General features: G+C 35.2%; 1 protein-coding gene across 1 annotated transcript in view; it reads left to right on the forward strand.

Annotated features, from left to right (window-relative positions):
- fshb (follicle stimulating hormone subunit beta) overlaps window positions 1–11,769 on the forward strand; it is a 150,116-nt gene that overhangs the window by 137,724 nt on the left and 623 nt on the right. The gene's annotated exons all lie outside the window — the stretch shown is intronic.

An 11,769-nucleotide genomic window follows, 5' to 3' on the forward strand; every position in this document is an offset into this window, starting at 1 on the left:
ACACTAAGGAATTACTTTTATTTCCCTCTGGCCACACTAAACAAAATATTTCCTTGCCACAAATTTAAAAAATAAATGTGTGAATTTTTGTTGTTGTTGTTGTTGTTGTTGTTGTTGTTAATCAACAAAAAGTTCTTAAAAACAGTTGACAATTAAAAAAAAAATTCTCATTAATCTAAAACTACACACAATAGTTTTTCCAGACTAAACGTCCTAGATCATCAGGTATTTATAGACAAATGGAGAGTTAATCTCCTATTAAAACAATGTTATTGTAAGGGATGAAAATTAAACCATATTGACAAAAATAACTGCAAGCAAAAGAAAGCAGGTAAGAAACATTCTGTGTGTGATAGTGAACGGATGATCACATGCACACGTTTTAAATTTGTTTATTGTCATGTGTACAGTAAGGAAACAAGTTATATATATATGTGTGTGTGTGTGTGTGTGTGTGTGTGTGTGTGTGTGTGTGTGTGTGTGTGTGTGTGTGTGTGTGTGTGTGTGTGTGTGTGTGTGTGTGTGTGTGTCAGAATTATTAGCCCCCATTTATTTTTTCCCCATTTTCTGTTTAGCGGAGAGAAGATTTCATAACTTTAAAATTAAAAACTGCTTTTATTCTATAGCCGAAATAAAACAAATACAACTTTCTCCAGAAGAAAAAATATTATCAGACATACTGTTTATATTTCCTTGCTCTGTTTAACATAATTCGGGAATTATTAAAAAAAGAGAAAAAAATTCAAAGGGGGGCTAATAATTTTGATTTCAACTGTACACACACACACACACACACACACACACACACACACACACACACACACACACACACACACACACACACACATATATATATACAGTTTAATGGCTGGAGCAGATTGAGTGCAGTTGTATGCATTAACAATGCTAACTGACACAAAGAAGTTTAACATTGGAAGTTTAACATTAGGCCCAATAACAATCTGTTTAAAAAATGGTAAAAGCAACAGCTGCTACATACAACAAATCTGGAGATCTCTTGAAAGCAGAAGGACCGTGAGTGCTACTTTTTTCCAATAAATTTAAAAGACAAACGATTGCACTAGTTGCGTTTCCAGGCACAGTTGTTTTGTGCAAGAAAATGGGAGCTTGTAAGCAATCGCGCATCACATTAGTGAGAACTGCCTGTGTCCAGGGCTTAATTTGTGCTGGAACAATCCGGATCCGGCATCTCACTTTACTGATCCCACTACTCATACTCACCACACCCCATGATTCCCCAACCCTCTTCACTTTCGTCTGCCATACTATCCCCCCAGTCTTCACTTTCGTCCGCCTCCCCCCTGGGGGTGTCTGTCTAACCCACCACAGCTGAAATCCCGTATTTGGCAGGCTGGTGGGTGCTAATGTCAAGCCCTGTTTAAAATGCCTCTTAGCCTCTGATATTGTCTTCAGCAAATACATTGTGAAAAATCTATTGGCTAATGACTGCTTCTCACTTAGGGCTGTCAATGCTAATGAGGAAGATATCGTCAATAATGGGAAGGACTACCCCATCCCCTCTGATGATCCAGACAAAGGGAGAATGCCAATCAAAGTGTTTCTGCACACTTTTTATCAAGTGTGATGGTGAAAAATAGAATTAATAGTTTTTGATCCAGTATTGGCTGACTTTATTCACACCCGGTTGCCACACAACTGCATTCAATAGATCCCCTTTATACATAAGTATTTTTTAAATGAAGATAAAACACGCTTTAGCTCCAAACTCCCAAAGGTCATCAGTGAGATGCAGTTTCATCCTAATGTGTTTCTGGAATTTTCTGTGAGCTCAGTCGTGTCGATGGTCTAAATCTGGCATAAACGGCACCATTAAAACAGCTTTCACAAAGCGTAAACAGAACTCATTTCCTGCGATAAACCATCTGTTCCCAAGTGCTTATGCACACAGTCATGTTCATTTTGCTTGTGAAATTGGTGCGTTTTTTACCCAAGCTTATAATTGTCCTTCTGAGAGCAACTGTACAAATGTGCGTCTGTGAGGATGTTCTCTGATACTCTGAGCAAACTCACTGGAACCATTCTGCATTTACATAATCAAATCAGTAATGAATCAATATGAATATCAAAGAGTTTGGAGAAAAAAGGGACAATCTCGTACATATAAATGGAGAAATGAGTTATGTCACATCACAGAGAGCCTTTAATACACGTGTGTGGTAATGAAAGGAGCAGATGATAGAAACAAGAGAAGCTACATAATAACAGATGCCCTTTAAGGTGTCGTCTGCAAATGAGAACATGCATGAATCACACTTGCTTTATTGGGTGTGATTGGATTTATTATTTAGGGTTATTATTTATTAGTCATGCGTTTAAATGAAAGAGCATTTCTTCAAATGTCACAAATAAAAATATTGTCTTTTAGAGCAGCGGTTCTCAAACCTTTTTCATCAAGTACCAGCTCAGAAAAAAAATTGTCTCTCCAAGTACCACCATAATGAGCAGTATTGAAATACAGTAGTGTAGTAGGCCCGGTAAAGCAGCTACAACTCTGCACAGTTCAAAAACGTGGCAGATTAATTTCTATTATTAAGAATATTTATTATTGTCAGCCACTGTAAACATTACAAACCAAAAAGTCTGAACATTATAACTGTACTGTGCTTATAGGTAAAACAAACAAACAAAAAAACTAAAAACGTCAATGTGATGACATATAGCATATATTTATGAGGTCCAAGCAACATCCCCATGTAATGATGAATTGGCTACTATATGTTAATACTTTACATTTAAGAACAGCAGGTTTTTTTTTTTTTTTACTTTTTGAACTGAACTACCCTGATCCAGTTACTATGACCATTTATGTGAAGCTGCTTTGACACAATCTACATTGTAAAAGCGCTATACAAATAAAGCTGAATTAAATTGAATTGATTCCTCCGCGTACCACTTGAAGGAAGCCCACGTACCACAGTTTGAGAACCACTGTTTTAGAGCATTTTATCTTTTGGAAAATAATAAATAGAGTAACAGATGTTTTCATTTTTTTGTGATCTAAAATCAGGGTCATTCTTCTAAATAATGAGCATTCAAGAGTTCACACTCTGATGATTGATAATAAGGTGTGTTTGGCATGCTGTTCCAGGAGAGAGCCCTGAGCCCAGAAGATCCTTGAGCCCAGGGCTCCCTCCCATTTCATTGGGAGAGAGGGAAGTCTGAGCTTAGGTAAGCCTTGAGAGCTCTTCCAAATTCATTCGGCCTATTTCTTGATTATTAGGGGTTGCCACGACAGAATTAATCGCCAACCAGAGATGAGCAGAATTTATGAAACGTGTATTTCAAATACGTATTTTATATACAATTTTGTCATTTGTATTTTGTAATTTGTATTTGATGGGTTTATAAAAATGGCTTAATATTTTGTATCAAAATACTTTAGTGTCTCGTATTTTTAAAATACTGTAAAATACATTGTAAGAAATGTACATTAAGATATCATATAAATGCACGCTTTGATTGATGCTTTAGATATTATTTGCTCATTCGTTTAAATAAGAATTAAAAAAATTTTAGGAGAAAGAGTATACTGTACAAATAATAGTAGTTTTGGATGGATTATGCCAAATGTTTGTCGTTTAAACAAACAACATAAAATTAGTCCTGCAGTGGCGATTTTTACAGTACTTTTTTGGCTGTTTCAAACACCAGTACACATAAAAAATTATTCAACGATGATTTCTTGAATTTACTTTTTTTTTAATGTAACTGGTTGTTAACAATTTATTTGGGCCGAATTTAAACAAACAAATTAAGTTGAATATTACTAAATTTTATTTGTTTAAATTCAACACATAAATTGTTTGAAAAAATTTTTTAAATCATTTTTACAGTGTAGTTGTTCAGTAGGTCCACTGTATAGTTAATGAAGAGGAAAGATGTAAGCCTTAAGGTGTAACATTTAAAAACAAATATTTAATAATCATAAACTCAAACTCAACATTGAGTTTTGAAGAGTTCAATAGCAAAAAAAAAAAAAAAAGGAAATTAAGTAAGTAAGTAATGTGTATTTATAAATCGCATTTATTGTGTATGGCCATACACCCAAAGCGCTTCACAATCATGAGGGGAGGGGTCTCACCACACCACCACCAGTGTGCAGCATCCACTTGGATGATGCGACGGCAGCCACAGGACAACCACACATCGGCTATAGGTGGATGTGAGAGACAGTGACAGTGAGAGACAGTGACATCCAATTCGGTGGATGGGGGGATGATTGGGAGGCCATGATCGTAAAGGCTGACGGAGAGAATTTGGCCAGGACACCGGGGTTATACCCCTACTCTTTTTACGAGAAGTGCCATGGGATTTTTAATGACCACAGAAAGTCTGGTGACAGTTTGTTGTCCCATTCACTTTTACTGGGGCATTAGGACATTAGGTAAAGCTCCCCCTGCTGGCTTCACTAACACCACTTCCAACAGCAACCCAGTTGTGGTCTCCCCACCATGTACTATCCAGGCTCAGCCCTGCTTAGCTTCAGTGAGTAACCGGTCTTATGGTTGCAAAAGTATTTATAATAATATTTGGTAGTATTTTAAAAATACAAAATACAGTATTTTATTTTGATACACATTGTGACTGGTTTCCCCCTGGTGCTCCGGTTTCCCCCACAGACCAAAGACATGCACTATAGATGAATTGGGAAGGCTAAATTGTCCGTAGTGTATGAGTGTGAATATGGGACTATGAATGTTTCCCAGAGATGGGTTGCTGCATGAAAAACAAATATACTGGATAAGTTGGCGGTTCATTCCGCTGTGGCAACCCCAGATTAATAAAGGGACTAAGCATAAAATGAATAAATGAATGAATTGTAACTGCTGTATTTTGTAGTTTATTTTGTTGCACATAAAATTAAGATATTTGGTATTTTATTTTAAAATGCATTTCAATGTATTTTTGCCCATTTCTGCCGCCAACAATACCAGCAGATGGTTATGCCGGTAAATGCCCAGTACTGAAACAGAAACACTTACTGGCCCTGCCAGGACTCAATTAGCGACCTTCTTGCTGTGAGGCGACAGTGCCAACCATTGAACCGCCATGCCACCCTGCCTGGATTAATCTAGGAAAGAGGGGGTATTCTTCAAGGCAAAGATGACAAAAAAATGTATGTGCGTTTGGATTCGTCTGATTGGTAAATCCTATGATAGTTAATGCTGGACCAGCCGTGGTCAATCATAAGCACCTAATGCTCTCGAAATTAGTTTATAAATAAACTTGACTTAATTCTTCTGAAATCAACACACTGGTATCATGTTTACAAAAATGTAAATAGACATCTGAAACATGACTCCTTTTTTTGTTATTTTATGCAGAAAGCTATGAACAACATTTTTATTTTAACAAATTGTTTTATTTTTAAAAACGCTCTACACACTGATTGTTTTTAATTTCATTTTTTAATTTCATTTAAGTTAGCAACTGATTCTTGACATTTTTTCTTTTTTTACAACAAAGTAATGGCACATGTTTACTAGAAATAACCAATAAATGTTTAAAATGTTAATGCAGATAAGAAAAAAAGCCCTTGGAGCAGTGCAGTCTTACCCTTAAAAGTTCTGTGAAGTGCTTTGAAATGTGCAATTTTTATTCCAAATTTGGCATAATTTTAACTGAAACTTGACAAGGTGGGACAAAGAGTAGCTCAGGGGTGTCCAAAGTTGGTCCTGACTCCTGGAGGGCCGGTGTCCTGCTGAGTTTAGTTCCAACTTGCTTCAACACACCTGCCTGGAAGTTTCTAGTATACCTAGTAAGAGCTTGATTAGCTGGTTCAGGTGTGTTTGATTAGGGTTGGAGCTAAACTCTCCAGGACACTGGTCCTTCAGGATCAAGTGTGGACACCTCTTGGAGTAGCTCTTAATCTTAAAAACAGCCAATGGCATTTTGCTTTTATCTTAGTTTTGCCAGTGAGAGTGGTTAAAATCAAGCAAATGAGAAGCGTCTTGGAGGGGGCGGGTCATGTCAGACATTAGAGAGCATTTGATTGGTCAGAAGATTTGGTGAGAAACTGAATTTAAGGTGTGTTAAAAATAAGTTGATCAATTTAGGTTGATCCATAAGGCTGTGTGTGTATATAGCCCTTCTGTGAAATATTTATTCTTTTTCAAATATTTTTTAAGTGATATTTAATGGAGCAAGGAATTTTTCACAGTATTTCCTATAATATTTTTTTCTCTTTGTTTTATTTCGGCTGAAATAAAAGCAGTTTTTAATTTTTTTAAACCATTTTAAGGTCAAAATGATGAGCACCTTTAAGCTATATATTTTTTGATTGTCTACAAAACAAACCATCGTTATACAATGACTTGCCTTATTATCCTAACTTGCCTAGTTAACCTAGTTAAGCCTTTAAATTGCACTGTAAGCTGAAAAACATCTATAAACATACTATCTTGAAAAACATCTAGTAAAATATTATTTACTGTCATCATGACTAAGATAAAATAAATCAGTTATTAGAAATTATTTTAAAACTAATGTTTACAAATTTGTTAAAAAAATATATTTCCGTTAAACAGAACTTTGGGGAAAAAATATAATAAAAAAAAACATTTTAAAAGGCGGGCTAATGACTTCAACTGTTTAGACATACATATAAACACACAGATACATATTTAAAGTTGATTAAGATTTAATCTAAAGTCAGCAACTAATTTTACAGTTAGCAACTAATCTATACAGCCTCACCTCTTAAAACTGCACTGTCAGTTACGTGCACTGGCAAAAAGCTTCACACAGCCTCAGCTTTTCTTAGATAAACTGCCTGTCTAGATGTGAACATTTTAAAGATCATCAAATCTGCCTCATTTGAATTGTTCTGCAATACATTATATGGCTGCTTCAAGTCTACTGTCTTGCTGTTTATCCGTGTTATTGTTGTGCGGCTCCAGGGTGAACTGGGTCTATGACAGATTGTTCTTCATGTTGATGTTGCTGGGCTCGCAGCACTGCAGCACGAGCTGAAGCCCTCTATGTGCACACAGAGACAAATGGGCCAATTAGAAAACCATCTTACACAATATCTAATAGATGAGAGCACCAGACAAACACCACACTGCCCTGAGGTACTGCTGAGGTACTACAGGTTTCTGGATGTCATCATAGTTGGTCTATCGAGTTCATCAGGGCTAGCAACGTACTAAACTCAAAGGAAATAATTATAAAATCAAACCAGTACTATTTAGCTGTTTTTAAGTCAGAATTATTTGCCCCCTGTTTTCCCCCCCCAATTTTTGTTTAACGAAAAGAGGATTTTTCCAACACATTTCTAAACATAACAGTTTTATTAACTCATTTCTAATAACTGATTTATTTTATCTTTGCCATGTTGACAGTAAATAATATTTGACTAGATATTTTTAAGACACTTCTATACAGCTTAAAGTGATATTTAAAGGCTTAACTAGGTTAATTAGGTTAACTAGGCAGTTTAGGGTAATTAGGCAAGTCATGGTTTGTTCTGTAGACTAACAGAGAAAACATATTGCTTAAAGGGGCCTATATTTTGACCTTAAAATGTTTTTTTTTTAATAAAAACTGCTTTTATTCTAGCCAAAATAAAACAAATTAGACTTTCGCCAGAAGAAAAAAAATATTATCAGACATACTGTGAAAATGTCTTTGCTCTGTTAAACATCATTTGGGAAATATGTAAAAAAAAAAAAAAGTAAAAAAATCAAAGGGCCCTAATAATTCCAATAGTATCTGGATGCAGCCTTTATGATGCAAGCTGAGATTGCATCACTCATCGATGCAATGTCAGACACAATGCACTCAGTGGAGTGAGTGACGTCATTGTGACGGGTAGGGTTAGTGGTGGGGTTAGGTGAGCGCATTAAAAAGCATTGGATGCAGCTCAGATTGTAATGCACCAGGTCTGCATCTAGATCCCTCTCAATAATTCTGACTTCAACTATACATTGCATGTCTTTTTTTGCTTGGTAAAACACTAATATATAGAAATAAAGGTACAAAACCTGCCATTGGGGGTGGTACCTTTTCAAAGGTCCACGTTTGTACCTCACATGTGCACATTGGTACCTTAAAAATGTAATTTTGTACCTTTAGGTCACTGGTTCCAAAAGTGGGGGTCACAGGACTATGAAGGGGGGGTAGCTCTGTGATTTCCAAAAATTGAATTAATTTTATGAAACCATTAGAATAACCATATTTATACTGATTTCATCCCTAACCAATTAGGAATTTGGTGAGGAATTTCTAACTATTACACTTTTTTTTGACAAGGGTAAAATCCAAACTTTTAAATTTCTAAAGGAAAAATTTGGGTCTAATCAAAGTGACTTCTATAGATACCTTCAAGTAGGACTGAATATTGATTGTAATATTAAACTAGAAATATTGAAAGTTGCAGAGAATAATAAAAGTGTTTCTTTCAGTGGACAAGGCCCAATCATGTAAACAGATCATTTGAAAATTATATAAGGGATTTCATGAATCTGTACCAGACATTACACTGTATGTTAGAGATAAATAGAAACTGGAAGGAAACAGATGAGGATTGGGGGAATATTTGTAAAACTCAATGAAAATGTACCAGCTGTATTCTGTTGGAAAAATGTTCTACGGTTCTTCATCACACTGTCACAGAAAATACACAGAGGAAAGGGCACTAGCTGCTGGAGAAAAAGTAGCTAATCACTGTCATGTTTTTTAGGATTGTCAGAAATGAACCCCATACTGGAAAGAGATTAAATACATTTACATGCCATTTTTGAAGTAGAGATTGCCTTCACTTGTAATTTAGTAATAAACATTTAGATGGATGGATAAATAAAGATAAGAAACCTTTATTTATTTTTCTGGCAGCTAGTAAAAAAAAAAGTAATAGCAAAAAAATGTACAGTTGAAGAATGGATTGATACAGTACAAACTATATATGTCATCTATATTCTTTAGTTTAAGGTAGTTTATTTTTAAAGTACAGTAAAACAACAGTTGTTGACCATTTTGCTGTACAAACTTAAAAACAAATGATCAAAAAATAGAGATAAAACAACAAATAACACATCCAACATACCACACAGCATCATCGGATCAATTTTCTCTCTGTCTAGGAGGTGTAGTTTAAGTTTCCCTCTTAACAAAGATTCATTTGAAATTGTTCAAATGGACATTGGTAACCCGTTCAACATTTTAGGACCTACTACTGAGAAAGCTAGATCTCCTTTTTTTCTTTGATTATGATCTGGGATTGACGAGCATTTTCTGGTTCGACAAACCTTCTGCCAGATATTTTAACAGTGATAAGATTTGACAGATAAGTCGGAGCCAGGCCAGTTAACACCTTAAAAACATACATTAAAAATATCCTAAAATAAATTGAGTTACACCCAATACCCAAATATATTGAGTTACAGTAGTGCAAGCTTGATGATATAAATGCATGGGTTAATCTCTTGAGTTCTGCACAATTTAAAAAGCCTTTCACTTTGGCTAATAATCTCAGCTGGAAAAAACAAGATTTAACCGCTGCATTTACCTGTTTGTCAAATAGAAAGACAGAATCCAGGATAAAACCTACATTTCTTACAGCTGGTTTAACGCAGTCAGCTAATTTGTCAAACATTTGATTCTGCTTTCCCGAGCCAGGTAGAGGTCCAAAACATTTGCCTCAGTCTTCTTCTTATTTAGTTTTAAAAAAAAATCTTCATCATTAAAAGTTCTTTATTATTAAGAACACAGACTGGATACTTTTTACTAATTTGGAGTAAATGGTTTGAGTATATTTCACCAATATTCCCGGATTTGTCTTGAATTGAAATGTTTAAATGTAATATTATGTGTCAAAATATATATCTTTTCTTCTTTAAAAGAAATCTTCTCAAGGATTTGTAGCTCCCCATGTTTTACTGTTTATACTTGTTGTTAAAGGGAAGAAAATACAAAGCATATGCAAGATCTGTAAGTCTCTTTCGGTATGAGAGATTGTGTAAGTTATGTTTGTATTTTCTTATGGAAACTCAAAATAGAACAAGCATAACATTTTTTTTATAATATTACCATATTTTATCCATAACCTACTGAAGATTAAAAATAGTAGTTTATAGTCACAGCCTTTCAAATTTTTTTCCCATTGGATTGTGACCCCTGGGGTGATTACATTATGTTAAAGACACCGCAATAGCATTAGATGCAGCAGACTGATTTGATGGCACCAGGTTAAACTTTCTGGCACATTTACTGCACTCACATACATACAAAAATAAATAAATAAATGAAGAATAGACTTGGGCCTATTGGTGTGTGTGCACTGTTGCTTACATGGTCTTTATATTTAAAATCACCAACAGTTACAAACAGGTGATTTGTGGAGTCACTTTAAAGCTTACCCATAATAATGTGACTTTTAAGGCCTGTAACTGTCACTATCTATGTTTCCATCCAAAAATGCGAATTAACTTTATGTGCAAAACTGGATTATCACATAAAATACATATGAATAAAGCAGCATTTCCATCCAACGAGTCAAAGTGAACAAAATCGTCACTTCCTGATTATCTGGTGCCAAATATCAACTGTAAAAACGAAATTTGCTGCTATAGGAGAAGCTGCTTGAATCTTTTTTTCATTTAATGAATGACTTGCGCCTCAGAAGGCAATTCTGACATGTAATAAACGTGCGGTGGTCTTTTAAGGCGTGAAACACAGAGCATATGTTTTTTATGCGCATTTTCAAAATTGATGCACATTTTGCAGATTCCATCCGCCATTTTTTAATGTGCATATCTAAAATGCGCTTTAAAAAATAGGTGTATGGAAACGTAGCTAATGAGAAGTATTTAAACCGAGTTGAAATGGTCTTAAACTCAATTCCCGGAGGGCCACAGCTCTGCAGTTTAGCTCCAACCACCTCCAACTCACACCTGCTTAAAGGTCTTGAACACCTTAGATTAAGCAATCTGGCACAAAACCCTGTACTGTTTGTAGCTTTAATAAAGTAGCCTTTTATGAATACTGTAGTGTTATTTTACAGTTGATTATAACATTACTATACCTGAATATGGTTACTTTAGACAACCATAAAGCAATGTTTTTTTTATATGTATCTTTGTTTAATTGTATTTTATCTATGCTTGTTATATTTATATTTTATGCAGATATCTTCTCCTTCAGAATCATCCCAATCAATATAAAATGATAGATTTTTTTCCAAATAGAGCTATTCAAACCATCTGATATTTTAATCAATGCCTTTTTCACTAAAACTAAATAAACATCTGGTTTGAATGAAAAACTGACCTAAACATAATCACATTTTCTTCATAGAACAAAGAGAAAACAAATACGTTTATGGAGGGACAATTTGTTGAAAGAACGAATGTCCTGCGAAATATAATGCAGCATGTGATGATCTATATCAGTGGTTCTCAACCATGTTGTTCCTGGAGGTCCACCAACACTGCATGTTTCGGATGTCTCCTTTGTCTGTCACACCCATTACAGATCTTTCAGTCTCTACTAATGAGCTGATGATCTGATTCAGGTGTGTTTGGTTGAGGAGACATGGAATTGTGAAGAGCTGGTGGTCCTCCAGGAACATGGTTGAGAAACAATGACCTATATTATCTAAATCAGTGGTCACCAAACTTGTTCCTGGAGGGCCGATGTCCTGCAGATTTTAGCTCCAACCCTAATCAAACACACCTGAACAAGCTAATCAAGGTCTTACTAGGTATGCTTAAAACATCCTGGCAGGTG

Source organism: Danio rerio, chromosome 7 (genome assembly GCF_049306965.1).
Source record: "Danio rerio strain Tuebingen ecotype United States chromosome 7, GRCz12tu, whole genome shotgun sequence".
Classification (NCBI taxonomy): domain Eukaryota; kingdom Metazoa; phylum Chordata; class Actinopteri; order Cypriniformes; family Danionidae; genus Danio; species Danio rerio.